We start from the raw sequence: 7,053 nt of genomic DNA, 5'->3' as shown, positions 1-7,053 counted from the left end.
TACTGAATTTTAGTACAAATGGCTGAATTTCATTAAGGATTGTGTGGTCAACCAACCATAGGCACCAGGTTGTTCACTGGGTCGCTGATGTTATACAAGGGTGTTTCACTGCTGGCTGTGGCTCCCAGTTGTGTGGAGAATACAGTGGCCATGAGCAATCCAACACCCTTCATCCCTGTGCAGGACAGATGTTGCTTCCAGGCCCAGCCGTCAGCAGTGACAGCACACAAGGCCAGAGCAGATTTTCCATCTCCCTATAAGTAAAACTTCAAGCCAGCTCCGGTGGCAGTAGCAGGGAGGGTTTGAGCACTTCTACCTGTAGGCAGCAACTCTCCCCCATTCCCAAACATCTCTATCCAGCCTATCTCTAACCAGCTTAGGGCTGGAGACTTGGCAGAGCTGAGATACTCAGCAGAGACGAGTGCCAGATGTGAATGGGTGAATCTTTCCTGGGAGGGACATGTCCCAGTCCTTTTCTACCAAAACGATGCCACTTATCTAAGGTTCTTTTTATGGTCCTGTAGCTTCTACTCCAGTTTCTCACTGAATGACTTTTGTAGTAGCTGCCTGTTAAACATACACCAGCCCAGGCTCCCTCAGACAAAGTGTGATTGTGTGTACGAGGACCATTATGAAGGAGAGAATGATGCTTCGAAACACTTCAAAGAGAGGTGGAGTTACACTGCTAGCATGAAAGGACGATGGATGTAGTTTTTCAGGTAACAGTGTGGCTATATCTCATGATCTATGCACATACCACAGCTCAGGCAGCCGGGGCTACTGTGGCCTGCACTGCTGAGCCAGGACAGCAATCAGCCAGTGCTGGAACTGTTCCCCAGCCGCACCCAGCAGCCCTCAGCACATCTCTGGAGGCCTGCAGGGTAGCATTAGTGCTACAGGCAACCCCCGCCTCGACCCGGGCAGTCTTTGCTGCTGCACTCCTCGCCTCAGGGGACAGCCCCCTGCACCTCCCCTACCTGTCAAGGTGACGGCTGAGCCCGGCAGGTGGTGATGGATCTTGAATGAAAGACCCTCCCTGTCACCCTGGAACGTCACCCGGGCGTACCTTGGCTAGCGTTTGTGGCAGTCAAGTCAGAGAGTATACAAATAACAGGCTACAACAACCACTGTAAAACCCGGGTTACCCCTCTAAAGGTATAGCACTTTCTTTCTCTGTTTTTAAACCAAGTATATGTAGCTCCACCGAAATGGAGCCTCAAAAAATTTCCTAAGACTCGTACTTGTTCCTCTCCACGGAAATCTTTAGTAAAAGGCGAAAGATTTATACGATTTGAAGAGAAACCAGAGTATACCCCCAACGTTCCTCTCCAACATAGGCACCTTCTGCTCCATCCCCCAGAAGTCAGGGCGACGCCCGCTAGCCCAGCCAGCGCTCCCGGCCCCGCACCCCCGGCCCGGCCCCACGGGACGCACACACTGGACAGCCCTCACAGCCCGGACGGGACAGCAGCCGCAACGCCGGACACCGGCGGAGCCGCTGGGCACCCTGGGTATGCAAATTAGCCCGGTAACGAGGCGCCGGTAATGAGTAGGAGGAGCCCGGGACGGGGATGGGCGGAGCACGTTGGTTCTGCTGCCACCGGTGTCCCAGCGCATACGTTATCCCCACGGTCCGAACCGCGTGAGACCGCTTATAAACCCCAATCCCGCGCGTTAATGCCGTGATCCAACAACAACAACCCATGCCAGCCATCTCTCCCCCAACACTTTCTCTTTCTTTAACCAGAATAAGGTCAGCTCCACCGAAATGGAGCCTCAAAAAATTTCTCAAGACTCGTACTTGTTCCTCTCCACGGAAATCTTTAGTAAAAGGCGAAAGATTTATACGATCTGAAGAGAAACCAGAGTATGATCCTAAACTTTCCCGCACATATGCTCACTCCCGATTCCTGTCCCACAGGAGACGGCGACCCTCACTCAGTTCCTTCCCCCACTTCCCACTCCTTCCGGCGCCTCACCCGGCTCGGCACCAGGCCCCCGCCGGTACCACAGCCCGGATGGCCCGAGCCCACGACCACGGCGCTCGGCGGGGCCGGCCCGGCGCTGCCCGCACAGCATTCCGGGTATGCTGATCACACCAAGCGGAGGAGGCGGCCCGCCCCGACCAAGCCCGGTGCTTCCGGCCCTCCTGCTGGCGAGGGCGGAGCGGAGCGGGGCAGCTGAGAACAAAGCGAGCGGTAGTGGACAAGGACCCCGCGGCGCTCGGGTGTGCTCGCATCGTCGGCACGAGCAGCACCACGCAGAGGCAAAAATTCGGCTCCGAGAAAGGCCAGCGTACGCCGCCGCCACGGACCGGAGCTCGACAGCGAGAGGGCTCGCGGTACGGCCCCACGCATGGTGCTGAGCTCCGGGCGGGCGCCAACACCACCCCTATGCCCCCGGGCAGGCCTGGAGTGCCCGGGACTTTCGGGCAGGTCCCCGGCTGCCGCTTCTGCCGGAGTCCGAACCGGCGGCACGCAGCTGCTCCGCTGCATCGCCCGAGCCGGGAGAAGGGGTTGCCCGAGCCCCGCCCCGTCACCGCGTATCTTCTGACCAGACGAGGGTAATGAGGTGGCCGCCCTGGCGGGATAGACAGAGGCGGTGCGAAAGCATCCTAAACAGAGAGTCCGTGCTGCCGGCAGCCATGGCAGTAGAGCCGGTAACTGTTACCATAAACTCTGATCTCAATATATAGCTCGCTTTGCCATATATAAGAGTTCATTCTGTCTTTTACCATGTATATGTAGCTCCACCGAAATGGAGCCTCAAAAAATTTCTCGACACTCGTGCCTGTTCCTCTCCACGGAAATCTTTAGTAAAAGGCGAAAGATTTATACGATCTGAAGAGAAACCAGAGTATGCCGCCTCATTCCCCTCAGGAGCTACCCATCTGTGGCTGTCCTTCTAAAGGTTACAGCGACCATGTTTTCGCCCTGGTTTAACCCTGTACCGCTCCGTCCCGTTCTCTCGGGAGCGGACAAAGCCCGACTTACACCGGACCAGCGATCTCGGGGAGTGCCGACCCGAACTTTACCCGCTGTTTGCGGCGCCGCCGCGCGGTGCACTCTGGGTATGCAAATTACTATGAATACTAATAAGGCGCCCGTCGCCGCCCGGCCCCGTATCAGCCGCAGCCAGGCAGGACCGGGGCCCCAGGGACGCAAGGCCGAGACCTCCTGTGCCTGCCCTTCGCCCCCGGCACACTTTCCCAGGCCAGCCCCAGACCACCTACGGTGGCTAGACAGATCCTACCTTTGTTCCGGACCTCCAGATGTACTGAACACAGGACACCTAGCATGAGCTCCATGAGCACACAGGGCACCTCTCCCATCATATCCTGGGGGAAAAGGATGGAGTGACAGGAACAGTCTTCACACAGTTCTCCAGGCTGTTCTCTTCCAGGCAGTAGGGCAACTCAGTGCAGCCACAATGCCGAGGAGACAGGCACAGCCCCTGCCTGAGCAGGGATGGACACAGGTGGCAACACTGCCCGTTGTCCCCAGCAAGACCCACTCTTCACCTGCATGACCCAGAGCATCTGCAGAGCCCCTTGCTGGGCCTGGGGGAAGGTACAAAATAGCACAGCTATGAGGCATTGGGAATCTTGGCTCTGGTACTTGGGATTGCTGTGGCCCAAAGAGTCCAGCAGAATCTATGCATCTTTTTGATCTTCTGCTGAGTTGGAGGTGTTTAAGAACTTGGTGAGGCCTTGCACCCTTGTGCAGAGGAAGAGATGCCAACCTGTGTGCCTGGATGAGCCTGGATCAGCCACCTCAGCTGTCTCACTGTCACTCTGCGAGAACCCAGTACTGCATCCCACTTGAAGCGTGCCTCAAACAGCCAGGAGAAAATTTCTCTGTCCTTGTCAGGAGCCACAACTAGAAAACCAGTTAGCAAAATTCTCAGCTGGAGTAAGTGGCCAAGGAAGGCCCTTCTGCAGACATTTACAGAAACAGAGTCTGGCACTGGCATACTGACAGAGTTGCTACAGATCCCACTACTGAGCATGCTGCTTTGTCTCTCCTGGAGGAAGCTGTGACAGCATGTATCACCCTATGGCCTCTGAGAATGTCCTCTGAAGTACAGAACTAACAGGGTTTGGCTTCCACTACCTAGGAGGAAAAACAGGAAGAAAAAGCTGTAATGCTCTTTCAAAAAATACAAGCCACAAAACTCTCCCACCCCAGAGAGGAACTCTGGGAAAGTTTGCAGTAGGTGAATGATGCAGGTAAGGATGGAAACTATTTTGTGGCTTTAACAGGAGGAATTGCCACCAGCAAGGCAGCAATATCTCACCAAAATGTCTGTGAAGAAAGTGAGCTTGTTAAAAAACGAGAGGGGATGAAATGCAACCGCTCCACAATAGCTGAGACTCTGAACTCCTTCCAGCCGGAGCAGCGCTGCTGAATCTGCCATCCTCAGGCGGAGAGAAGGGAGTGGCTCAGTGCAGCAAGCAGCGCCAGGGGCCAGAGGACAGGGAGAACATCCTCGCCTGAATCAGGACAAAACACAAATGGACATGCTGCGTACCACAGCTTTCACAAATGAGCTCCTCACACTCCCTGCCAGTGTCTCCAGTGAGCAACAGCAGCTTTACAGACTCTCTTTTGTCCTCTTCTTTCATGTGATTCAGCCCCAGTATTTCCAGAGGAATCAAGACACTTCTGTTCTCCAGAAATTCAGTAAGGTATCTGTGGCTGCAGGGCTGCAAGAATAGGGGGAACAAGGCCAGAAGTGTCACTTGCCTTGGAGCCCATCTTCCTCTGCCAGCATGCCATGTCTTGGGAGCCATCACCTCCCATTTCACTGCAGTGGGTAGAGGTCTGAGCTGGGGTACTGTCTCTGCAGAAGAGCATGGACCATCCTCTTACAGGCAGGGAGAGGCAGCACACTCATCCAGATGTGAGAAAACCCACTGATTCTAGGTTCCTGAGAGATGGGTTACATGCCTTTCCCTTCAGTTCCGTCTTTCGATAGCCAGGTTGTTTTTTAAACCTGCAGAATGTGGCTGGATGTGGATGTCTCTGTCCAAAAGCTTATTCATTAAACACATTTTCAGTAGAGATCTTGCCCATCTCCATCTCACTACCACACAGCACCTCCAGCTGTCCAAGGAAACAGATGTATCGTCCTGAGCTACACTGTTAGTTGAGCCAGAATCAAGCTGGCTCCCTGGGAACTCCAGCTCCAGCTCTGGTTCTGCCTTGCTTTTAATGAAGCTGTTCAGCATGCAACTTTGAGCAACTTTGTGGGCACTATCCCGTTCCTGCAAGAAAACCATTATGGCTAATGGCTTCCTGCTCTTTGACAGATGCCACGATCTTTTCTGCCGAGAGAAAAATGAGAAGGAAGTTTAAAAAGGTCTGTGAAGAAAGACTGTACTAATGAATTACCACTAGAATCACATTTAAAATCTCTGGCAAACAATATTAAAGCACTTAGTAACCATTTAATCTCATTTTCTCTTATACTCATTTCATAGATAGGAAAACAGGCAAAAGGAGAGTTCCTGATATGTCTGAAGCTGCACAATGAATCTGTGACAGACTTGAGATTATTTTCCAGGGCAGGTGGTTTCACCACAGAAGCTCTCTTCTCCGCTTTGCTAATAAAGTCATTTTGATGTTACCCATTACCCCAGCCCTGTTTCTCACTAGCCTCATGATATGAACACTGCATCTCATATCTGACCTGCCAGGGAATAAATAGAGTGAAATGAGAGCAGAAATAGGTATGGATTTATGGGGAGTGACAGGGTCAAAGGGGCTATAAATGCCTGTTAGCACAGCAGCACAGTCCTCACTCATGTGCTGGAACAACAGCCATTTGGACTGGGCCCACATCCACCCCAGGAATATGTGCCTGGCCTTGGCAGTGGGAAAGTGCTTTGGCACCCTTTAGCATGACAGACATTTGTTCCGTTTTTCCCTATCTAGTTTTCCTGGAATGTTTTTAAACAATCTAAGAAAAGCTAAAATGATAAGAGCTATAGGCAAGAAGACAGAAGCTCCAGAAACATTTCTTGTCTGCAGTTCCTTCTATTTCTTCACACAGGTGTTAAATAAAGAAACCCACATTTTGCCAAGTGTCTTTGACACACTTCTGGCTCAGTATGATATCCCCTAGAGCAGCTTGACAAATGTGAAGGTGCACTTAGTAAGGGAGATGAAATGTCAGGGATTAAGCTCTCCATTTGTGTGGCAATCCCACAGCTGTGCACGCCTTGGCTGGAGGACACTGACCAGTGTCAAAGAGCCTCGCAGTTAAACACCAGGATCTGTGTCCACACACAGATGCAGAAAGAGGGATACGGTCCCAAACAGCGGCATTAACACAGGTGCCTTGTCCTCAACCAAGCTGTATCAACATGCCTAAGGATAAGAAAGGAATTCACAGTTTGTCTAATGCACTTCTTGGACTTCCTACCTAACAAAAGCACCATTTAAAGTTTTATTTAAGTGCAGTTTATGAGAAAAAGAGTTAAAATGACACAAAATCTTTGTGTTTCAGAATAAGAAGTTTCTTTCAGTGTAATACAAATCATCAAGATTAGCAATTCCCTATCTATAAAGTTCTTAAGCCCTTTCTCCTAGTATCTGGAGCAAAATTTCAAATCAGTTCCAAAACATCCCCAAGATACCTGTTCAAAAGTAACTTTCTACTCCTATTATGTGAACCAGACTGAAAACAACTACTACAATGTGAACATGTATCTCAGTGCCTAAAAACAAACAAGTCAAGTCTTCAAAAACCCGGCTAAGTAACAATGCTTGAGAATTAAGACGAGATGAAATTTCATTTGGGAATTAACGGTCTGTGCTCTGTAAGGCATCTGTGTCCTTGGCAGGGCATTTTCAGGACCTCCTTTGCGGGGAAGCAGGTTTAAAATAAATCCATTTTCCCAAAATAGTTGTGATTGAAAATGTTATTAGCCATAACAAATGTTACTGCTGACAGGAGAATGGCCTGTTAGGGGCCTCTGCTGAAACAGTCAAGTGAAAGTCATATTTCACATTATTGCAAGCATTTTCCTGTGATTTACAGAATATTTGT

The sequence above is a fragment of the Coloeus monedula genome, assembly GCF_965178545.1.
Source record: "Coloeus monedula genome assembly, chromosome: 9".
NCBI classification, from domain to species: domain Eukaryota; kingdom Metazoa; phylum Chordata; class Aves; order Passeriformes; family Corvidae; genus Coloeus; species Coloeus monedula.
This window is presented reverse-complemented; position numbering follows the sequence as displayed.